Source organism: Polyodon spathula, chromosome 1 (assembly GCF_017654505.1).
Source record: "Polyodon spathula isolate WHYD16114869_AA chromosome 1, ASM1765450v1, whole genome shotgun sequence".
In the NCBI taxonomy this organism is placed as follows: domain Eukaryota; kingdom Metazoa; phylum Chordata; class Actinopteri; order Acipenseriformes; family Polyodontidae; genus Polyodon; species Polyodon spathula.
In genome coordinates, this window is record NC_054534.1 from 90,186,139 (window position 1) to 90,212,113 (window position 25,975).

Here is a 25,975-nt window from a genome sequence, read left to right on the forward strand (position 1 = left end):
TTATTCAGCAGGTAGCGGGAATGGTAGGATACTTTTAACTTGCATTTTATATGCCTCTCTAGATTCCCTCCCCTCCCCAGTTCCTAGTTTAAATACCTTGCTAAGTAGTGTTCGATGTTATCAGCTAGCCTGCTTGCCCCTGACCTATTTAGGTGCAGTCCATCTTTCCTATAATATCGATTTCTGTTCCAAAAGCAATCCCAGTTGTTTATAAATCCCAGCCCTTCTTGCACACACCAACGAGCCAGCCAATTATTTTAGCTCCTAATTCTACTGAATACTTCATCCCCACCACCATAACTGTCAGTCCTGCTCCTTTTCAAAGAAACGGCTTTCATCTTTACCCCTCAAAACAAAAGAAATGGCTGAACACCGATTCTGTGACTTAATAGAAAATGAATTACAACAAGAGAGAATGGCTGAACACCAATTCTGTGACTTAACAGAAGATTAATTACAAAACATACTACAAAAGAAAGATGCTCCAAACACTACAATGTTGATTAAAATGTCACTGTCGCTGTTTTGTCATGTTGTAAGGAAATATGATGGCCAGAATATAAACTGGATTATGCAACAGGCAGCCACATGGAAAGCTGATAACCATGCGGTATGAACTTCAAAAACATTTTCTGTTATTTATTTCTGTTTATTTATTTACTTATGCTGTATCAGCTGTATTTAAACAAAATATGTACAGTCGTATTTACTATCCAACCTTGCCTCACTTATTTTAGTCTGCTGTCGGTAACAATATTCTTCCCTCGAGTTAATAATTGAGGAAATAGTTATTCTTATTCTCATTCTTATTATTATTCTTATAGATTAAGTATATCTATGTCTGCACACACTGCCTGGGACAAATACCAGGAATTCACAATTATTTACATCTTAAACCTTGGTTTTCGGGTGCTTTGATAGGCTTTCCCATTAAAATGTGGAGACTGGGGTATAGTTAGTGAAAGCCTTAGCATGTGAACAAATAGGGTTACTCAAATAGGCTTACAATGTTTTTAAAAATGTTTGTGCAAAATATAGCAGTCTAATGAATGGACTAATTAATTTGCAGATTTTGTTTTTTGGTTTATGAATCTATCTTGTATAGTTTTATAGAAACAGTATTGAAGTGTTTTGTATCTTACTGCTATATCATTAATAACTTTTCACACCAAAAGCTGTAAGATATTGTATTGTAAAACTTTTCATTTCCCAGACATGGAGGTTCATTTCTGATTGAGGATCCTTGTGGCCTACCATTGTCTTTCTTAATACTGTAATGACTGATAAAAACTGTTAACTAGGTATGACAGTTATTTAATAAAAAACACATTCTTTAAATACAAGCTTTTAAATTAGGCCCATCTCTTATTTCAGCTCATGTGAAATGACACCATTGAAAAGAAAAAGAAGCTTTTCACACACATTGTCAGCCTTCTTTTAATATCAGTGAAACTGATCAAAACATCATGAAGTCAGGTGTTGTTTTCTAACACAGAGTGCTGGCAGCAGATGGACTTACCTCCACTCCCTGCATTCTTTACTTGAATGCATAATGAATTCCACCCCGTACACACCTTCCAGTTCAACCCAGGATCTCATCTATCTACTCTCTTTTACTAAGGGGTGGGGGATGAAGTGAAACAGAAAGTTATTTAGGTAGAACTCAACAACAAGATATGCTGGCTCCTAGACATTAGTCCATATAATAGCAATGGGTGTTCCCTAATTCTGGTACCAGTAGTCATTTAAGGTAGCTGCAGACTCTGCCTTACTCAATCTTAAAAAAGTGCTTTTTTCTTAATTTACACCATGATTAAATGTATCCCTTGTTTAAAGAATATACCCTATAGTTCTTACCCTTTAAATTCACCTGTTTGAAGTTATAGCGGATATATAGTTCCCTGTTGGCTGTTGGCTCATTCCCTTTTCTTGCTGTTTTGTTTGTTATATGCTGATTTATCTACAAAGTTTGGGAGGTGTACATTACACATCAAAACATAGCTGCAAATGTATTTAAAACAGTGTATTTTACCAGCTTCATATGTCGTTCCTGCTACAGTTAATGTGTTTATGATCAGTCCTCCTTACACAATGATCCATGCTTTGCCAACTATACTAGAGTTTATAATAATACCAATATGATACTCATTTGCTCCCAATACCATCTTATTTTACTGAATATTTCCTGCAAAAGTGCAGAAAGGCTATCAGTTGACTTTTTCCAGTTCAGTGTCCTCCCTTTTCATTCAGCAGTAAGGTGGGCACACCTTCATAATCTTTATACCAAGTTTTTTTTTGCCTTTACCACAGGCTGGTACAATACAGCATGCAATGTAAATAATTATTCTCATTAGGGATTATGTTTTGTAACGTTATCAAAGACGAGCCCAACTCCCACATAATGAGACAATTTGTCAGTTCCCTGACTGGCTGATGTTACTGCCAGGTCAGCTGACTCAATCATCGCTTCTCTAGGTCATAGACGGTTTGACTTAATTAACTTTGTAAATACATCAACTGGCCCAAAAATGACAGTGACCAGCTACCTTAGCTCAAAATTTGCAGCTACCAGCACATTGTCTGTAGAAACTGGTGCCTTGTCCAGTGTTGATGGTTCCTGTGATTTTGGCCAGTGGAGCATGTCTCTTGCTTGTCACAATAAGGCTCAATCCGTCACGCAATGAGGAGTATCAGTCCCTGTCGGCATTGCTTCCCTAACCCGAGCAAGCGCCAGAGCCAATGCGACACTCCCTCTGGAATCCGCAGCTAAGACCGACAACTTTGCAAAGCCAGGATGCGAACCTGCACTCCCCTGACTGTGTGACTCACCCTGCACACCACGTGGCCATGCTTTTACTAGGTGAGCCACTCAGGGACCACCTGGGATCTGTCTTGATGGACATGTTGGTCAGTTTGTTTCTTTATCATGTAACATATGAATTTATTGTATACTTATATTAGTTGAACTCACTTATGAGTTTCTTATTGTACCTTGCACTCCTGGCTTTCAGAGTGAATTTCACTTTGTAAATCAAATGAGTTGAAATGTAACCTAGCTTATCCTTTACCTTATCCTTATGGTTGTGAGTAGTCTAGTCAACCAAGTTCTTTTTACTAATGTAGTCTAAACTGGAAAGGGATATGGGTTAACAGCTGGGACATTTCCATTTCACCACAAAAAACAAACAAACAAATAAAAACGTGTTTCTCTTCAGTTAAATGAAGGCTATGATGCAGTTTAGTTTGCTCAGGTCACATTTTGGTCGGCCTCAGCCGGCAGCATTGTAAGCTTCTACAGTATGTTTAAATTTCCAGGTCTAAAGGCTCTCATATAAGTACCCTTTGCATATCTGTGCTAATCAAATATGTTTGTTCTTCAACCGAAGTAAACATAAATTAGCTACACAAACTGTGAGAATATGTTCACCTCATCAGATCTACTTTTCAAGGCAATTTAACATTTCTTGAAATAATAACTTTGGCTCTCAAAAGTGATACAACCTTTCCGTAGATAAAATGTTTGTTATTCAACCCTGGTGAACCCTAATAATTAATAGCCTATTGTATGTAACCTCAATCTGTTAAACCATGGTCACTAGCAAGATAAGAGCTGTAATCTTGTGTAATTGTGCCTAAGGATTGCAATCACCTACTATATCACTACAATTTTGATAAATATACTTGGGGACTTGCTGAATTAGATTTACAAAATACGCCTTGAGAGATTTGAATGAAATGAATTGCCAATGAGTCGCCAATGGCCCTGCAATGATTAAAAACATAAGTGCTGACATTTTTACACAATTACAGGCTCCCTGGTTTTGAGACCAGTAATTTATTCTTTTGGGATCCAGTGATTACAAAGCCTGATACTATGTGAAAACATCCTTGGCAAAAAAAAAAAAAAATTCCTATTTGCAAAATGGGGAAAGAAATGGTACTAGTTCATGGGGCTATTCAATTGCTCTACATATACCAAGATAATTAAAATATGGCTGAGATCTAACAATGCACAGTTTCTTAAGGGTATTTACATCTGTAAAAACATGTTCCATTTAAAGGATGGCACTTTCTCCTTCCCCAAGCCTTATAACCAAATGCCCTTCAAACTCATTGCTGCTTTCTTCTGTTAAATGTTTCACAAGACACAAACCAATTCTCAGTCCCACTCTCAGAGCAAACAAGGTGCCCACAGACCCACATGGTATACTGGTATACTGTGACCAGAAAAGTCCTTGTAAAGATATGCATTTTATTCAACAATTCTAGCTTGTTACACACCTGATGATCTAAAAACGCATATGATTTTGAATGTAAAAAAGGGACAAAGTTACATCACGTCTACTTTAAAAATCTTAGGTGTTAATTCATATATTTTACTGAACAATATAAAAACACATCTTCTAAATCAGATTAAAAGATGAGGTTATAATTTGAGTTTATAAACCGAAGCCTCCTGGAATTATACCACATACATAGTAAAAACAAAAACAAACAGTGATAATAATGAAACTCATTGTAAAGTTTCTTTATGTTGCATACATTTTGTAATGATATCACAAAAAAATGTACAAAATCTGCAAAACCTCCAAACTCATCTTATACTGTCTATAAATTCAAGATGGCGATTTTCATATCTCTAATAGGACTTGTACTTTAAAAACGTATTTAAATTGAAATTGAAAACTCAATTTTATTACACAGCAGATGCATGTTAAAGAAATACTGTACCGTTGATCTTTAGATTCTATTGCTGAATACCAAAAATAAATATGCATAGAACCTTAAAGATATCATCAAGATGGACTGGCATTTCATCACTTCATCAAACCTTTCCTGTGCGTATGTTTATTCTATCATTTTTGTTAGCATTAACCAATGAAATCATATGAAGATATATACTATGTACTGTTCATCCAGTAATCAATCCTAAGGAACAATTGAAACTGGAAAATGTGCCTGTGCTGACAGGGCTGTGATCTGCCGGAAAATTTCCACTTACTGTTTCACCTTCCTCTCAGTCTTTACAACAACCAACCACAAGTTCCAGGACGACAAAGTACTAACCTGTTTACACAATGTGAAGAGGGCGGTGATCTTTCCTTGTGGCAGTCCCCTTACCTCATATCTGTGAGGGGGGCTATGACAAACAAAATCAGGCCAGGCTTCAGACAAGAAAGCATTGAAAATCTTCTAGTTAAGCATTGAGCATTGTATTCAAATTATTTGATACATTCCCCTCTTACAAACAGGCCCAGGGATGGGGTTCCAGAAAATAATAGTGACCCCAAACAGTCTCAGGGGGAGACCCACTGTGATAGAGCCAATGAATGAATACAACTGTACAGGTAAACATTTAGAAACTGAAGAAAAGACATCTGTCAATACTCTTACTGTACTTTAATGCAGCCAAACAAGGCCCAATAATTAACTTTAACCTACTGTTTGCTTACTTTCTCATCTCCATAATTATTTCTGTGCTGTAACAAGAGTCATGTGAAAGAGAAGGTAGAGGAATCCTGCTTTTTATATGAAATCAGTACTTTAACTGTTGGGTGGCTACTACTTTGTAAATTAATAAAACATAGATTTCCCTGTTTAGAATAGACAGCTGTAATCAACCACAAATACGTAAAGCAAAATACAAAAACTAAATCAGTTGTGCTCACTGCTTCATCTTCAACCAAACTTTTCAGTTAGCTTTGTGTCTCATAATAGCATTTTTTTAAATATTGATTTGATAGTATAAAAACATGTGTACATGGTAATCTACAAGTAAGATGTTGGTCTACCTTAAAAATGTTCAGTTGACACCAGGGGAAAACTTTATTCCTCTGGAATAATCCCTGTTTGCGATTTGAATAGCACATTGTGAATTCATCAGAAGTCAAACGGTTCCTGGAGAATTTACCCAAAAACCCAATCCTAACCTTAAATCACTATCAGATTGCTAAATTGTGATCTGGTCCCCCAGGGGGACATATCATTCTCTGTACAACACATGCTATTCAATGTTGAGGTGTCCGGAACATTCTGTAGCAGGATAAGATCAACATGCCTCTTCCATTCCCGGTGGTAAGCCAATACAAAACCCTGGAGACCAGGTCCAGTCTAGCTAGTCGTCTTCTGGCATCGTCAAATGAGCTCCAAGCCAATATGAGTAATTCAGTGAAAACTGGATTTAAACCTGAACACGCTGTACTGCTTTACTTGATGAAGCACTGGACCTCACAATAATGCAATTGAGAGATTGTTGTTATACTAAATGGGTGGAAATAAAAATTTTAAAAAATCTTGCTTATTACTTTAGAATATTAGCACAGGTTTGCTCAGTGCTACTCTAGTCTGACTTCTACCATCTGTTGGTGTTCTTCGGTATTGGTGTTTCTGTAGTACCATTACAAGGAAAGGGACTAAATAAGGTTATACTGGTACATACTGGATACTGTTTATAAATTACTGAAAACAAAACAAGCGAAAAAGAACACTTGCATCGGTATTCACTGAAGCAGAAAAGCAATTTAGAGGATGGCACTCTGTAATGAACTGTAGAACAACCTACAGTAATTTGGGTTTTGGCATGTAGTGGACTGTAATAATAATTTCATACTAACTTTATATCAATTTGCCATTTCAGACTGATGAATAGGCATCTGGCTTCTCTGTTTATTAAGAATCATGGTTGCTGTACAGTAAATAAAAGAGTGTTTGCCAACTGCACGGTACAGTGAAATACAACAATATAGATGATTCAGCAAAAACAGTTATGAAACTGCAATGGAAATATAAGGAACCATAGTTTAATTTTTGTCTCAGTCAGCAAGTATACGTTTTTGTGTAATGCAGTGTGATGGCATTTTGTTTAAAGTGAACAGTAGTTCAGTACTCTGCATATTATCTCTACCTTTAAATGCAGGGGTCAATGTTATGGTCAATGTTAGGCATTTCTCCACTTGTAAACATACACACACATTCACTCTTCTACTATCTGAGGCTGTGGAAAACAGTGTTACACTTATCTTAAACACATACATTTAAATGACTGAAAAAAAAGGTCACATTTAAAAGTTTCTGCTACAGTTCAAGCACTAGAATTTAACTACACATTATACACAGTGAGAATGTGTGTTGAGACTTAGCCATCTGCCATTCAGTCCTGGGACTTTCTCAAGCTCAAAATCTGGAACTGATTCTAAACTCAATCTCCTTGCGATTCAAAAGGCATGAACAGTTAATAAATAAAGGCTCTACAATACTCTGCCCCCTGTCTTAGATATCTTATATAAAGGCTTGTAACTGTGTATTCTTTTTGAGCCTTTATAGAGGGGTTCTGTATTAATTCCCAACTAACCTTCATCCTGGTTCTTTTGGATTTTGTGAGAGATTCAAATGTTTTTGTTTCTCTCATTCTGACAGTGCCTTATCATTTTTTTCTGACACCTACAACCCCAACCTACAGTTACACCTGTCACAAAATCAAAGCCAAATTTCTGCTTGGACCTTTGTATTGAAATGCTGTTTTTTTGTCTCTGTTTGTCACACACACCACTGTTTACTGTGCAAAACAGTGGAGGGTGTGGCAGGGAGGATTTACAGAAGGTAAAATGCATGCTTCTTTAAGACTCGGCATTGAAAATGGAATCCTAGCACAAATTAATAACCAGATTGAATACCAGATTGAAATATTAAAAAAAATGTGAAATTGGTACTACTAATTAATGCTGAAGTGACCTCTAATCATGTAACATTTGCAGTAATATGTATTCTGTGGTTTCTAATACATGATTGCATATTTTAGCCGCCTGTGCTCTTCATATTATCAAAGACCTTGAAAGTCCATTTGGTACAAATTCCCCTAAGGTACTGTAGTAGTGTCAACTTCTGACCTGATGTGGCATTACAGCATTAATCAATTTTGTACATACACTGTACAATGTATGGCCAACATAATTTGAAATTCGTCAGAACGGCAAGGCAATATCATGGTTGCTGTACAATGTGGTTTTGGGTTCAACCCTTGCCACACACTTTAATAGGCTTTTAATAAACAGACAGTGGGTGTAAAACCTTAGCTGAAGATTTTTACCTTATGGCATTATGTTTATTATTGACCATTGCTCGGCTACAGCTACAGCTACAGCTTATCATTATTTGCTCCTTTGCTTGTTTTAGTGGAACAATTCACTGCACCTAAAAGAGCTTGAAGTCATAAAGGTTTTGCTCACCTTTCAATATTCAAAGTCCATTTGTACTCAGCATTTCCTCAAATACCGGGTTAGAAAATGTAAAAGACAAGTCTGAAGCAAGTAATAAATTAAGCTTAATCTTTAGCGTTTTATCTCATTTGATTGCCTGCTCTCAATTTTTATGCCTTGATGACAGCAACTAAAAAAATCTCACATGTCAAGTAAAAACTTTCACACAATCACACACTTTCAGATTAACACATTCCTGCTTTGTGCTATTGTCAAAAAATAATTTCTGGAAAATGAAAACAGATGTGTTAAGAAAAAAAAAGTCTGATAACCCCCAACATTTTACTTTTCTAAAATAAATGTTTTTGCTTGGAATTATGAAGAAAAAAGTCAAGTTGCTGGGGAAGTAAAGGTAAAGGGAAGTAATTATCTGTCATGTTTTAGAAAATAATGGCAGTTGATTTTAATAGTTTTTCATAGGGTACAGTATATTGTAATTAAGCTTTTAGCTGCATGTAAAATATTATTCAAAGTCTAGTGGAATTATATCTAAAGCCTTTGTGAGCTGAGCCTCTTATATCAGGAATGACTGAAATTTAAACAAATAGTTTTGAGCTGATTGACAAACCGTACTGTTGGTTTTGCTTTCATTGCTGGCCGCAGCTAAACTAGAGCACATTGGAAGTATATACAGGTAGATTCAATCCTTTGGTGTATCAGCTGCACTTATAACAGGCAGTGTTTTCTCATACACTGCTATAATAAGGATTCCCTTTCAATTCGAAGACAACCACCAACATATGGGATATGCCTGCCCATTGGGTAGGTATCGCTGAGCTCTCTATACCAGAGCTACCGATAGGCCCCTTCCTGGGATGATGCGCTCAGTCCTGCCCACTGAGAGGATAAAACGGTCATCCAAAGGAAGCCATTTCTCTTTTTCCATCAAACCCATGAGGGCGACCAATGCGACCTCGCGGTTGGTGGTCGTCTTCTCTTTCAGGGAACCAGGGTTACGGCAAGTAACCTAATGTTCTGACCCCAGCTGGTGAAATTCGGTTGTATAATGCCCAGGTGAAAGTAAACCACAATTATAATTCTTTAGAATTAAGCTTTTTAAAACCCTACAATGAGTTGGCAGATTTAACCTTTGTACTATTTCAAGCTGGAAAAAAATGTGGAGCTCAATGAGTCATATTAAGAGCCGTGACAGCCATGCTTCAACAAGAGTAGCATGTCTCTGTATTGTAACACACTGACATTTACTTTTATAGACTGTGTCTTTCACACCATGACTCTCAATTCATAGATTTCTAAATAGAAATATATCAAAATAGCTTAGTATATTGAAAGAGAAATCTATGCTGTACCTAAACTATATATTTGTTTTATTATTTTTTTGTACTTATTTTATTACACAAAAGATCAGGAGCATGTTTATGTGAAACATACAGAAATACAAATGCATATTCACATATAAGGGCTATGAACAAATTTCTATGTGGACACAAAACCTGATATGCAAGCATAAAAAAAACAGTCCCAGTTCCTTAATTGCTAATATGTCGCATAAAGAAGTGAACTGAAACTGTCAGTTGAGCTTGCTTCTCCAGCCACAGAGCAATTTGTCATCCATCTGCTGACAACAGCTACACTTGATACAGTGTTATCTACCGATAGAAAGCATTCCCCATCATTCAGTAGAATCTGTGACATTCTTTTTTTTTCCCCTAGTTAAGTAAGACATATAAAACCGTTTGGCTTCTTGTAAAGTTTCCAGGCACTGAGTTTTTATTAAAGTTAGTACTAAACGAGTTTCAGTTCAGTGAAAGCCATGTCTAACTTGCAGTTTGATAGCAGGTGTCTAGTATCCTGAAAACCTCCTGATTACAGGGGCACTGCCACCTTTTCTGAGAATTTCATGCCAACACTTGGAAGATGACCTAACAGTTTCCAAATCTCCTCTCCCAGGTCTCTGAAAGCCTTGGCTGAACGACATAAGAGTAAAATCGAGCTCCATCATAAAAGAAGGAACAAAGAACAAACATGTCTTATTCTTGCACAGGACTGCTTTACAGGCAATTTGCTTGTCCCATTAATATGCTGGTTAATTTCATCAGTGTTTTAGATTAGGCTTGTCTGTCACTTTCTTTGCCTCCTTTCCTCTTCAACATTTGTCTCATTATGTTACAGATTTGGAAAAGAGTTTACTTCTTCAAGAGACATTAAGACAAAAATTCTTATCATTATGTAACATGCATGCACATTATAACCAATTTTGCTACAATATTAAATGCTTGTTAGGGTGGTTATCAGACTTTGCAATGCTGCTTTGAAAAAAAAAAAAAAAAAAAAACTTACACCAGTAGTAAAATGGCTGAAAAACTGACATCCATTTTTTTTATTGAATAAGCTGTTTAATAAAGGCATACTGTGTCTCAGAGATGAGTTAGAAGAACACAGAAAGCCACACATTCTGTGTTTTACTGTAACAGTAAAATATCTAGATGGACAGGACTTTAGAGAGACAACACAGAAATGCACACCATTATCTTAGCAAGCATACAAATGCCACCTAACTATTGCTTGTTGTCTTTACCAATTTAAGCTATTGTGAGTCAAATAGTCAAGGTCAAAAAAATATATGAATAAATCATATATTCGATAATGTCTGGTGTTTTATTTGTGCTGCTTTTTACATGTTGCTGTTTATGCACTAGATTTTAAAACTGCTTTGATTTTTTTAAAAGTATTTATAAATCTTCTAAAATGTGGTTTGTATTACTTGCCTATCCAGTCCATCAAACAGCTAAAAATGATGATATTACTAATTCGCTACTAGTATACTCTTAAATAAACTAAAATATTATATATTATTATATTGCCTGTAGTGAAATGCTGTTCTGCTGCTGCTGCTTCTTTGAATTAGTCAGTCAGAAGTTCCTGAGGTCATCTGACGCTTTTCTAATCAATTAGGTGACTATTCATTGCTACCCTATTTGCTTCTGTGCATGGTATTGACATGTCCTTAACAGACTTTCTCCAATGAGTAAAACCATAGGTGTAATTTACAAGGTGGACATGTCCCCTCACTTTTTAATCTGAGGACATGTCCCCATCACATTGCAAGAGTACTAAAACTTTTATTTCATGATAATTTATTGGTATAATCACTAGTCAGTATACAAGTCAATGGGAAGCAAAATTGGATCAGATCCGGGATCACCGGAGCTGGATCATGAGATGATATTTTACTACAAGGATCTGGATCAGGCTTCACTGATCCGTAATGTTGATCCGATCCTGGAGCTGCACACACCCTTAACTAGGGAACTGACCAATGAGAAGTGACCATAGGTGGTGCATAGTTTAAAGGCTCCGGCTGACAAATTTGAGAGAGCCTGAGATAAACAGAAATGTTGGTGAAAAATGGCAAAAACATGGACAACGATAAAGGAGGATGCACTACGTTGCTGTTTCCAAAACACAGGAAAATGGTTTAAGTTTGTAATTCACCATAGATCGTGTTTTTTACTAATGTTATCACACTGATGTCTCTGTCTACTTAAAGATTAACTTTCCATTTTATATTGAAACAGTAAACTTAAAACAGCTAAATTAACTTTGTGCCTTGTTCCAATAAATATAGACATCAATAAAAATTAAATACATACCAATAACTTTTTACACAATTATAAAATATTTAGCATGCTTAAATACATCGCACAGACTCTAGCATCTCTATTTATCAATGTTCCAAAAACTCACTCTCGGTCAAATTTTACTCAACATTTTTAAACTAATAAATAAACAATTACCATAACAAACATTATCATATTCATCATAGTAAAGCTGAGTTCTTACTTGTAAGCAAGAACATGTATAAAGTTTGAAACTCATTGTCTGAAGCTTGGTAACATTAACGTTGATGTACTGTGGTTTGAGGTTCAAACGAAATCTGCATATTTTAAGTGGATGGAAGTTGAAAATACTTTTTTAAAAACACCCTTTCCTTATGCCAATAAAGCACTAGCATCATTTTAATAGCAAAACTGTATTTATATTAAGTATTTTAATTGTGGGGAAACCTCAACTTTTCTAGTAATATATTTCAAGGGCAATTCTCATCCCTCTCATTAAATCTGCATTATGCTACACTTGCTCTAGCGCTCAACGCTGCTTCAAGGGCTGGTTGTAAAGGATCTATCTGATCCTGGATCCAGATCTCTGATCTGAGCGGAGCTTACGCACTCTTCAAAGACTAAAGTCCTAGCTTCGTAACTCCATGACTCAGAAGTGACTGAATAGTATAGCTGTCTGCCACACTCATCACTCATGACAACAGTGCCAACAAGGTATTGGTTTGAATGATTTGCCGCAGGAATGTCTTCGGATCTTTTAATTCGACATACAATGGATGCAATGTTCTGTTATACTTGTTTGTATTATATTTTATTATTTCCGATAGAATAATCTTCATGCATGCCCCCCCCCCCCCCCCCCCACACACGCACACACACACACGCTTTTGAAATCAAAGTTACACCACTGAGTGAAACACAGAAATACTATGTGACAAAAGAATGTGAAAGAAAGATAGCAACAACTGTTTTCCAGGATGGTATGAATTGCTGAAATTCACTCTCATAAACATGTTTGGCTTCCATGCTTCATGTAGAGCTACATCGTTTATTAGGTATCCACACTTTTACAAGACTTTACTATCTTGGCTGTCCACACCTCTTGGACGTCTCTCTGGACAAATAAGGAACCTGGATTGTTGTGTGAACTCCCAATTGCAGACCCTGAGATAGTCAGTGCACAAAGAATTGGACTAAAACCAAGCTACACATCTGACTTAGCTTTAAGAAAACACCTAGTCTTTGTTTCTTGTAGTATTATTAGGTACATTATCCTACCATAGGGTTTTTTATAGGAGACACAGAACAAAGTTCTGTTAGGACTTGCATGATACAATACACTCTCTGCTTCCCTATCAGCCGAAAGGACTGGTGAAGTAAACACAGGGCACGTTTCTCTCATTTAAAGTAATACAGCCTTTTTAATAAAGTCATTACATGCACATAAGCATATATCATTGTACATGGGCAAAACATCAAAACAGTACTGTTAAGATGGCAACTAATATTATACAGTTTGTAATCAGCTTTTACGTGCTGATTGGGAACAGGAACTGCCCTTGACGAATAGCACTAAGTGATAATAAAGCTACCTTTTAAAAGCAGTATAATTCATCTACACTATGTACAGAAAATAGATCTAACTAACTAACAAAAAATATATATTATGGCTGACAAAGAGCTATTTTATTCAAACACACTAGAAGAGCAAGTGGAAAAAATAAGACAAACCGTCTTTGATTAAGGAAGCCATGAAATGCATCTCTTGAGCAAATAGAAGGAACAATGAACAAAATCTAGCTAGTGCTGAAAAGGAACTGATAAAAGACTGTAAATAAAATTTAAAAAGTGCCAACTTTTTAAAATATAAAAGTGTAAGATTGTATTCTTTCTCTACATATCAGGGAGACCTGGATAACTGTCAGGTATGCAAAACTTGGATCAAACGACAAAGTAATATAATTCGAGGTCTCTTAAAAACTGTTAGGCCAAGTGAAATTATTCAAATTTGTAAAATTTGTATAGAGTCATAATTCTTCATATCAACTTATCATTTGCCTGAAAACGATGCATCCCTTTTGCCCCTGCCACCATTCAATGAAGTAATCATTTTGCTCCAGCTAATTCACATTACAGTGTTCACGTGACTGGACTAATTAGAATGTTTAGGTCAAAAGTGCTTGTTTGTAAAAACTTTGACCGCTAAGAGGATTCTGAGTTTGCAAAACATTGAAAGAATATATAGCTAGTGAGTGTGCTGCTGAGAGCAAAACTGAATGGATCCCACACCGGGTGGCTCTGGCAGACTTCCTTGACCCACAAGGAAAGAGAGCAAGTCTGGAAAAGCTGAATGTCTGATACCAATATTTTTTGATGTTCTTCAAAAACTTATATTCCAACAACTTTCACTTCACTGATTCTCAGAAAACATTTCTGTGCTTCGATTTTAGACATTCTTTACATTTGAATCCAGGGCTTTAAGCACAGACCCACTAAGGATCAAATCAATTGTAAGTACAGGAACATTTAAATTACTTAAATCAATAAAAAAACAATTAAAAAAAAACCTGTTATTCCTATCTCATTTACTCTTACAATTAGACTCAGTTTACATGTAAAACCTAAATAACATAAAAGTACTGTATGGTACCTATGAATAATGTTTGTATCGACATATAAGATGCTTACCTTCACTACAAATATTTTGCACAAAAAAAAACTTTCTGTTCTGATTTCACTTTTGCTCAATTGTCATTCTAACAGCTGTGGAATGGTGCACTAAAATGTTCAGTAACAAAATGCATTACAAAACTCTACAGTATAGTAACAATGGAACATGTTATAGGAATTTGGGAACCAACTGTATACCTCTTTATCTCAAGAATATGTTCATGAATGAAATTTTTTTTGCTCATAAAAGCATTGTAGACCATTGTTGGCTTCTTCATCTACTATCCAGAAAAATCCAAACAGATTTTGAAAAAAGTATTTAACAACTTACAAGTTGAAGCTTTCTGAATACCCTTCAAAAAGTTTACCATGCTAAAAGCATGTCAAAATGTATAGTGAAAGAATGGTAACGCATAGGTAAGCATGTAACCCAGAGAGGTATGGTAAAACATATTAGAAAAACATGGCAAACCTACATGTGCAAATTTATCATGATAAACTTTTATGAGGGAAAAGCCTGATATATTTTATTGGAACAAACACAATGTGGATTCCCATGGAAAAAAAAAAAGTTAAAATGTGGTGAGCTGTCTATTAAAAAACGACATTCTGTTGACAATGTGCCCTGATGAAGAATCTTATCATCTTAAAATTCAATCATGTTTTTGGCCACCTGTTTCTAAGAGCAAGTCTCTGCTCTAAATCTCCAATATGGATTAAATTCCCCTGTGTATTACGCATAGCAGTGTGGTATGACAGAGATAGAGAGATCAGAACCAACTCCTTCAAAAACTATGAGAAGAACATTGACCACACAGCTTTTACATTTTGACACTTCAAATATTTCATTGAAGAAAAAGGGGGGGGGGGGAAATGCCTCAGATCATCTCCAATGTTCTTTGCAGTCTCAAGACTATGTGATAGAAAGATACCAGAAAGTCTGCAGCATGTGACCCCAGCCTGTCAATAAACCACTTTCCTTGCTTATTTTTCAATAAGTGCTCCTCAAGTGTTCAAGGGTCAAGTTCAGTCTCACACAGGACAAGCGATAATATTAGTCATTTACCACAGTTTGAATGCTGTCATTCAATGTAACTCTTTCTTTAAAAACATTTTAAACAAGCAGTGACCCTTACCGAAGCCTATTCACTATTACTTGTTACCAATTCACTTGAGTTTTGCAGCAGTTTAAAGCTATACCAATCATTGTGAATCTTAAATTATAAAGTAATTACTTTTTACTGCTTTACATAGTCTCTTGTATCTTTGCAATGAAGCTTTCAAATATGAATGAGTTATGGATCAGTAACACTTGACCATTCTGATATGGAATTCAGTAAGAATTTCTTCAGACTGCTGGAAGAGTACACATCAGGATAATGCTTTTTTTTCCTATGAAACAAAAGAACTGATGAACTTTAACTTATTTATCTTTCTTTTTTATTATTTTGATACACTGCAGTTCACAAGTATCAAGGTTTTATGCAAAGATGAAAGCCCAGTTCGTTCATACCCTACATTCCTTTGTGTTAAAGTAATGATCTGAAATAATAAGGTCATCTGCAATGTAAAAGGAATTCAATAATGTTCATCAGGAGATAAAATGTAAAAAGTTTTGGCTGTGGAACTTCACAGCTTAATAAGGAAGGGTTATGCCCCATAGAGTTCGGTGTGTCACTGAATCCCCCCCATTGTCTTAGGTGTACAAAGATGCATTGTTTCAGCATGGCTACTGAAATATGTTGTTCCTCTTTGCTAGTTTTAGGTGTATGTTCTTTCGGTGACTACATCAAGTGCGATAAAACCTATTAGAAAGCCATCCTCTTTCAGGGGGTGTCATTACCCTAGCTCCAGTGCGGATTGTTTCACTTCTTATCAACTGCAAACACTTGCTAACACAGTATTAATGAATGCAATTAATGACTCTCAACTTTTACTTAAAAAAGAAACAATTTGATTCCAAAGCAAAAAAATAAAGGCAGAAGGGAAGTGTAATAGGGCATTATAACAGCATTAGTAATCAGTCTGGCGTACAAGTGGGCCTTAAATACTCTTATTAAAGTGGATAGGGCTGGGGGCAGCTTTGAATTATAAACTTTTTCTTTGTTCAGAATCCTGTTTCCCTTAGCACCTCATATTTATACTATATCTTTGTGTATGCATGCTGTTAACAGTATTTACCTTGGGCTGCATTTATTTAGATCTCTAACGGGAATCCTGGCAAATTGATCTTTTGTCTCAGTGAATATAAACGATATTACAAAGTTATCTCTTTTAACAATAATACTGTACTGTCTAGGACAGGGGTGTCAAACTCCAGTCCTCGAGGGCCGCAGGGTCTTCTGGTTTTCATTCCAACTCTCAATTAACATAACTGATCTAATTATTTGTTGAATTTGACATATTTATTATTTTTCAATGTCTTTTACGGTTGATGGTTTTAAAAATGCACTTTATTCAGGTACACTACGTGTGAAACATTTTGAGAAGAGAAGTGTTAAATGTGTCCAGTTAATCAAATAATTAGACCAATTAAGTAATTGAGAGCTCGGGTGGAACAAAAGCCAGAAGACAGTGGTTAAAGTGGGGTGGTATGCATACCGGTAAAAAAAAAAAAAACATAATAAAAAAATTATATAAAGTCTTACTATTGATGCAAAATGCGGATCTTGTTTTCCATCAACAGAATTACCTGAATCAACTTAGTTGACAACTTGAGTTATCATGGGTTGATCGCAGGAATTCCCTCCACTCACTTATAAATAATCACTGAGGTTGACATTCGCTCTAGCGTATCAGCTTTGTTTAATTGTTCTATTCTTGTTTGAAATGGTGTAAGTAAAATTCATCTCGCTTTTAGTAAACAATGAGCTGAGAAATGCCACAAACTGGAATGTGAACTAGTACGGTGTGGTTGAATGAAATTAGATCAAATTGGCTACCTCTGCTTTTATTTTATTAATTATTACAGTATACTGGCTTTGTCTGCCGTGTGTAACAAAAAAAAACAAACATTTGCATACCGCCACAAAATCACCCTGTTTTATCAAGATCGCAACATGGCTGCATTGTAAAGAAAAGTGCACGGATTAGCCTGCTGCAGGATAGCGGAGAATATCGTGTTCTTACAGACAAGTGAATAGGTAAGTGAAAAAAAAAAAAAAAAAAAACATTCAGACATTTTTATATTACTGTGGTGTTTGTAAAGCTGTTCTGGAAAAATCTATCAAATCCTGTTTCAATCACAGCATGTTAAACTGCCCCCAGCATTAAGTCCAGTTAACTGTAATATGCTGCAGTACAAAAGCCTAGTTGTAGAGTATGCAGGTGCACATGGAGAGAACAGGACAAATCTTTAGCCTTTTAACTGTCAGATAATACTTAATTATTGTGTCTGGATTTTGCTTGTGGATACAGAATTGGATAAGTTGTTTACTTGGTTTTGTCCATTTTGATAAATCTCTGAGTGTTGTTTATTGGTATTTTTTGTTTTTACACATGTGTAGGTGCTTTGTTGATTAGTACAAAGCGGTACTGTATTTCAACTCCCCCCCCTGTCTTTACAATGTCACATGATCCCTACAGATGTCTGTGACAGTACACCCCCCCCAACCACCCCCCCCCGCCCCATGCATACCGGCACTTTAAACGCTGACTGTGGCCCTCCAGGAACTGAGTTTGACACCCTTGGTCTAGGGATACCACTAAAAGAGATACAGTGAGAGTCATTGGTCACAACCACCGCCAGACCTAAGGGAATCAGCTGTTGTTAACAAGTACATTTTAATTATTCCTTTGATAAATTGAAAGAGGTGGTAGTGTTGCTTTCATTAATTCACAAACACCCTTGGCCACAAGATGATTCAAATGAAAGGGTCATTGATAGTATTTCTTGGAAATAATAACAATTAGACTACATCATAACAATCTCTATAGTCTACAACATAACCTCTCCTGGTCTTTGTTTAAACCCTTTGAAAATTGTTAATTGAACCAATTAAACCTCTATAAGCCAGCCCCTGAAGTAGTTAATTATATAATTGTGCCTGTTAAACCTGGAGTGGAATGGCCCTCCAGGAACGTGATTGGACGCCCCTGAAACATACTAAGACATTGCAAAGACATACAGTACAGGATCTGTGTGGTCTTAGTGGAGCATTTATTCAACGCAGCAGGTAATGCTGCTTGGTAATGGAACACAGTGACAGCTAAGGATACCCAGGAGAGGGCACTTAATCAAAGACAAAGTCAATTATCTAGCATGAGTACCTGCTGCAGAGGATGTTATTGCTGTTATAAGCAGAAAAAACCAAAAACACTTAATGTGTTTTTACAGATCTGTTTGCTGTTTCTAAGCCAGACTTTCAAGATTTTTTACAAATCTAAATGACTGAGATAATCTGTAAGGGTTAATTATTATTATTGCTCATCTATCAATCAGACCCCAGCTAGTAAACATTACTTGAACTGATACAAACATCCATACCTCACTATTTCAAAGTCTGAGGAACCAAACTGGTGCTCAGGTGAGTTCAGATCTTTTTTTTTTTTTTTTTTTTAAAATTAAAGTTCTTATCACTTTTTTATGAAATTAAATGAAAAATTCTGTGTAAACACTTTTTTTTTTTGTTTACCAGGGATGTACTACCCTGTCAAGGTACAACCCTATCCCTGGTGCTGTGGTACCTTGACAATTGACATAGCTGCAGAACAAAGTTATTGATAGTCGTTTTCTTATATTTTTAAACTTGTAAGTCTCCTATGTGTAACTAAAGGTTACCAGAGTTCCACTTTCTCTAATAGTCTGTTTCCATGACAATAGGATTAAATGTCATGTAAATATGTAATTTTACAAAATCCTTATTCTATTTATTTACATATTTTTATTAACTGAATAAAAAATAAATACGGTTCTAAAAGAAAAACTTATAACTACAAAGTTCAATTTTAATGTCACCCAACAAGTACACACCAAGACCTTTAAAACACAATGCCGTTGCCATAGAAAACGGCCTGATATAAATCCCAAGGACCAGAGGCCTGAAAAAAATTAAACTTGAATAACGACAAAGGTAAGTTGTTACTTATGTTTGGATGAAAGACAAAATAAAATTAATTCTCAGTTATTGTGCATTATGCTATTGAACCCTTTCATGGATTTATGTTGTCCTGTCAAAATGTGTTACATTTACTAAAATAAAAAATAATAATAAATGCTTTTAAAACAACCAAATTCCCATTGGGCTTTTTTGGTTTTGTTTTTGTAGATTGTATTGACTTTATAACTATTACTATCTATCTCTCTATCTATATCTATATATATATATATATATATATATATATATATATATATATATATATATATATATATATATATATATATCATCATATAGAATGAACTCATTTTGCTTCATAAAGTCGAATGAAACCTGTTGAATAATGTTACATTAACATATTGAATTACATACCGCTTTGTAGTTTTCCATATACTTAACGATATGATTTTGTCAAATTCAATAAGGTTAAATAATTATCTAAATTATTTTCAATGTTTTTTTAATTTTTAATAAAAGTACATTTTAATTTTTTTAAAATTCTAGGTGATGCATAAACTTTTGGTCATATATATATGCATGTATACTATATAGATATCATATATATATATATATATATATATATATATATATATATATATCACTCCTATATATATATATATATATATATATCTCCTATATATATATATATATAATCAATATAGATAATCTAACTCTATCCTGTTTCTTGTGTCAGTTCTATATCTCCTATAAAAACACAGGCTGGCATTTACTGTAATTAAACAAAGCATGCTAACATTCCAGTATCAACACCAGTCTTTGCATAACGCAAGTGCTGCCCTTTCACCTTTGAGATCTGGTACCTGCTGCCAACATAATCTAATTTATACTCTCCTAAATTATTATTAAAGGAGTCAAACCAACAAACCGCTTACTGTGTGGTAAAAACAAGAGCATAAACTCTTTTAACAAACAATTACATACTTTAACTTGTTGTGCTGTATTTACACAAAGAGAGCATTATTTAGGCATACAAACAATGAATAGAAACCCAAACCTCACTCCAGCGTGCACTAAATCCTTTACTTTCCCTACTCTTGACTAACCCGTTTTAGTACAGTAATTAGCCCTTTAGTTTTGCTGTTTTACAATATGCACAGCACACTGAAGCTTGTATTTATTGCGGAAGATTGTCTAACACATTCCTGTATAGATGTTCTGTGTATATGATTACTTTGCTATGTACTGTATATATGATTGTAGATAGAAGTAGAAAAGTAGGACAAATTGTTGTCAGGTGCACTTTGATGATCATTTGCCAATAATACCGTGTAACAATTTTTTTTTGTTACTTTTTTTTTTTTTTTTGTTCCTGGGTAAATACAGTATAATCGTAAATCTTGAAAAACTACTCACTTCTAAATCTTTTATAGTCATTTTTGTATTACTTTAGTATAAATACATGTTAATTTGGATTCATATGTTGTTTTTTTCTGACTTTATGTGAACGAAAAGATACACATTTGCCCGTTTTCCCATTGGAAATAGTGATATTTTGAAATATCACTGTTCTGGTCACAAAAACAAAGTTTGTGGGGAATAATAGCCATTTCCTATACTTTTGAGGCATAAGCAATTAGGAAATAACACTTACTACCCAGGAACAAAAATTGTGTTACATAGTGTAATTAACAAATGGTTGAACTACAAGTAATTTGTATTTTACTGTCTTATCTGTTATACAGTAAACTACTCACTAATAATCTGGTCAGTTAAACTGATTAAAAATGTCCCTAGAATTGTTACTTTTTAAATACAGTAACTGCTTTGTAGTCATTCCTTAAACAAACATGTAATACTGCATTTAAAAAGGATCAACAAGGTAAGACACTTATTGAAATAAAATAAACACTTACCACTAAGTTTCTATAGTCAGACGTGGATTCACAGGGCTTCTGACACCATTTACTGAGCAAAGCTGAGACTTTTGGGATCACACAATTGCATCTTCTTATTTTATCAAGGTTAAATTTGACAAGGAGTGTCCAGCAACTCCCTTAAATGCTACTTACAGCAGGAGACCTCACAAACCTTTTAGACAGAGCCGCTTCTAGTTCTCGCACTCACCCAAGCAATGCAGAAAAAAAGGGGCTTGGGGGAAAAGCTGGTAATTACTTTTAGTTGAGCTAAAATACCTGACTCTCACTGACATAAGCTGCACATTCCACTCTGCTGAAAATTAGTTTTTAAGGCACACTGGCAGAGAAGGGAACAACTAATAAGCTTGCCTTTTAAAACCTGATGTATTACTCTCCTCAAAATCTGAATGAAGGATACACATCTGCCCGGTTATAATAAAGAAAAAGCAACAACTATAACAACAAACAAAACTAAAAAACAAACAAAAAAAGCAGTCAGGTTAAAGTAACCCAAACTGTAATTGTAAATGTATGTGTGGGAAATCTTGTTTAGTCTCCTCTCTGTCCTTCTACTTCCTTGTGTTTGCCTCACAAGGTTGCCTCTTTGTAAACTCCCTGCCCCTAAACTCACCAAACCAGAATTTTACTCCCAGCACCAGCAACTTCCCATAATTCTAAATTGAAATGTTATCCTGTTCTCTGAGATTTGCCTGGCGCTGGGCCAGTCCAGCATTCCTGTTGTTTAAAGACTGCAGATACCTTTTTGCTGTAATACACAGAGATTTAAAAGTGAAGGATGAAGGAAACACTGCATGCTGGGACAAATGAAAGAAAGAAAGAAAGAAAGAAAGAAAGAAAGAAAGAAAGAAAGAGAATAATCTTAATATCAGCTAATCTACACAGCACCTTTCTATAACAGAAGCACCTGCTTGCTTGCTTGAGGAGGAATCAATGACACATTTTTTTTTTTAAACAGAAGGAAGGCAAAATATTCCTTCAAGTTAAGAAAATAGCATGAATAATATAATAGTACTGGCAGGTTCTGAAGTATCAGGTTAAACCTGGCACTGAACAGTCCCTAGATTAGGAAAGCAGGAAGAAAAAAGCACTTAAATCCTCTCTCACCTGATGCAGACAGGGTCTCAGCATGCAAAAGGTGGGTCGCTATTGGCAACACCCGACCTTTCTGTCTAAGGCACTCATGACATCACATCAGCAGTGTAGCTAACCCAGGAGTCCCAGATGGGTTTGGATCGCACTCTTAACCTTGTGTTTCAGCAGGATTCTGAAAAAAACACAGAAGTGGCCAATCATTTTCTGTTTAACAGGAGCCCAGTGCTGGAGTCTAAAACAAAAAACACAACTTGTCTTTCAGTCTCTCCAGGACTCAATAACCCAACACAGATTTCCTAGAAACTGGCTTGAGCATTCCATTCAATACCTGAATGTCAAGTCCAGGGCATGTAAAGTGAAAGCCAACAGACGGAAAGCTAAAGTCTATCTAGACTAGTTTTCATGGTAGTGTTCAAAACCCTTTGAAACAGGAAGCTGCCTAATTCCTATTTGTGGTGTCATGCAACAGAAAATATTATTTTTCTTCTACATTTAACCCTTAAGAGGGATGATGTCAGGTAGAAGTACAGTTATGCAATTGTAGCTGTAACTGCTGCTCCCAATACCAAATCATATACCTTATTATTGAACAACAGGGAGGTTGCAGCTTAAAGACTATTGCAGCAACTTCTGGTTTAGCAGTGAAAAAAGGGTAATTGGATCTCATATTTACTGTAAAGTGGAAAATTTCTGGAGATTCCTGAACCAGAAAAGCCAGCTCCTGCACCTGGACTACCTGGCCAGCTGAAAAACCTGAATGACCTGCTCAGTCCACCAGTCCATTACAAACATTTCAGTTAGGACAGTCAACTTTCCAATCCCATTTCCCCTGTTAAAATGAGATCAACAAGTCTGACCTTATTTATTTATTTGTATTTTGCTTACCTGCAAGTACGGTATCACTTAATAGATTCAGTATTACCATGAGTAGGCAATTCTAGAGACAGACAGGTCATGCTGATGTTCTTTGTAAAACTGAGAAGTAGTCTCTTGAAGTAGTAGTGTTTTGGAAAATCAACTTTGCATTTCAAGAATGGGTGAAAAAATATTTTGGCATGCAATATTTACTCTGGGATAACATGAAAAAGAAATTAACTACACACAGTGTAATGAAGGAATTGCGGCTTAGTGTATCATTAGGTAACTCCAGTCTAGGAACAACATTCATGTAATCTACGTAGCCCCGTGGGTTTAACAGAGGCTTTTTACACACTATTTACACTTTAGAGAGCCTATTAGGAGAGAGATGCAGAGATCAAATGTTTAGTTTGCCAGCAAATCAGGAGAGTGATCTAGGCTGGGGAAGGTGGGGTAAAAAGGAGGAAGGAGAGACACTAATGGCGGATGGTATGCTGGTGATAGCTACACTTGTGATATCCCAAAGAAATTTCCATTATTATGAAAGCGTATTATTGTTTGCAAATATAACCTACACGGTCATTAGCCAAAGCAATTGTAACTCACCTGTAGACGTGTTTTTCTCTGATCGAGAAACAAGAAAGCAAAAGACTCCTCTCTGTAGTCGACAAGTTTATTTGTTGGGTGTCCTCTTTTAAATGAACAAGAAAGAAAAACCTGTGCCACAAGTGTATCTTCAGCCAGCTATCGGATAGTGCTTAGAGTGACTGGCAAGCTCTAAGTTCTTCCGAATTGAAGCTTTCACCCCATCTGAGGGAGGGATAGACAGGCTGCCGAGAGCCCTTTATTCCACAGCGTTTCACTGCTCGTGGATCTGAATTCTGAAAAAATAAAAAAATTAATTTTGGTTTTACAAGCTTGTAGACTACCTGCTGCTCCTGCCTCCACCAGTAGAGGGAGATTACCTGCTGCTCCCACCTCGACTGCCAGTGGGCAATCGACCATGCCGACCTCAGCAGCCACTGCATGAGCTGCTGAGGGAGAGGGTGAAAGCCAATGGCTCAGCTGTCACCTCCCATCGGTCCGTCGCTGCTGTTCGTCACCGCCCGGGGGTGCCTGCATGTCACCGCCCGGAGATGCCTGCTCTTCATTGCCTGGAGATTTGTTGTTACTACAAGCAGCAGTTTCGCAGCAGGGTGTTCTATTGCAGAGCCCAAGGGGGGGGGGGGGGGGGGGGGGGGGGGGGGGAGGCTACCGGCTACAGAGGGGGGGGGGGGGGCGGTGAAAAGATCTCCATAACAGTTTCACTGCCAGAGTCTAGCAGTGCCTCCTTTGTTTGTGTCCATGTTATCTCTGTGGTGCAGGGGCTATCTGTATTGCTCAGATATGCCCTTTTTTCGGCTTCATTCGGCTCCTATTAGACTCACTCAGCCATTGAAAGGTTTCCTCACCTTTTTCTGGAGAAAAAACAACTAGAGACCTGTGGTTTACGTCTTTTTGATGATGTCGGACAAGGTCCGACATTGGACTGGAAAGAGAAAATTGTAATGTCAGACCTGGTCTGACATAGGACTGCAAAGGGTTAAAATGTTAATTACTCTTCCATTGTAAATCATATGTGTATGTCTGTTTTTGACTTTTCCTATAAATCGTTCTACCTAGAACTGCCACGTGGGTCAATGAGACCCATGCATTACAATACGTGTCTTTTTTTTAATATAATGTAAGACATTCTATTTTTTTGTAAATGCAGCAAACGAGACACGCCCCCTCCTCCTAGCACACATGTTTTTTATTTTTTTTATTTTAATCCTTTGTTTGTAGACTGACTGACTACGAGACAGAGATTGCTATGATTGTGGATTTGTACAATTGCACCAAGATGCCAACTCAGTGAAAGCCTAGTTTCTTTATTTCTCAATGTATCTGGGAGACATCAATCCTTAGTTTTGTTCCAGAAATGCAACTGGGAATATATCAGAAGGAAATAGTTGATCATGAAAGTAGTAATTTTTATTGGAATATGGCAAGCTGCACTCAGATGCATACAGCAAACTGAAATAGTGGGTAGGATAACAACTTATGTGCCTAATATGAACATATGTTATATATTCTTTTTTTATATATTACTTTTAGAAAAAAAAACATATATTACTGTAAAATTAATAGAAATGCATATATTATGATACAAAATGGTTGTAATGCATGAAGATTCTGTTTCTGTTTGTGAGTGTATATTGCATTAGTTGTTTATTAAATACACTGTTCAATATCATATATTTTTTAAGTATTATTTTTTTTATTTCAATAACAATTGGTTGAAATATTGGTATATGTAATTTTTTTTTTTGTTATATTTCACAAGACTTACTAAATTATACACATTTGTAATTCTGAAACCACTACCTCTGTCAGACCCATGTTAGACATTTAATGAGAAAGCCCAATCACACTTGCACCAACAGCCCAAATAGGTGTACCAAAATCTCATAGAATCCAAACAAACCAAAAAAATTAATCAGACT

The 25,975-nt window shown here is 36.0% G+C and overlaps 1 protein-coding gene across 2 annotated transcripts in view; it reads right to left on the bottom strand.

Annotated features, from left to right (window-relative positions):
- Positions 1 to 22,698, bottom strand: part of LOC121324021 (RNA-binding protein 47-like) — a 44,462-nt gene extending 21,764 nt beyond the window's left edge. The window contains exon 1 of one of the 2 annotated variants that reach the window (XM_041265441.1): positions 22,605 to 22,698. The gene's annotated coding sequence lies outside the window, so the exon portion shown is untranslated. Of the gene's footprint in view, positions 1 to 21,476; positions 22,127 to 22,604 lie in introns of those variants that run through there. The other variant, XM_041265425.1, reaches the window with a different exon arrangement.
- Between the last annotated feature and the right edge of the window lie 3,277 nt (positions 22,699 to 25,975).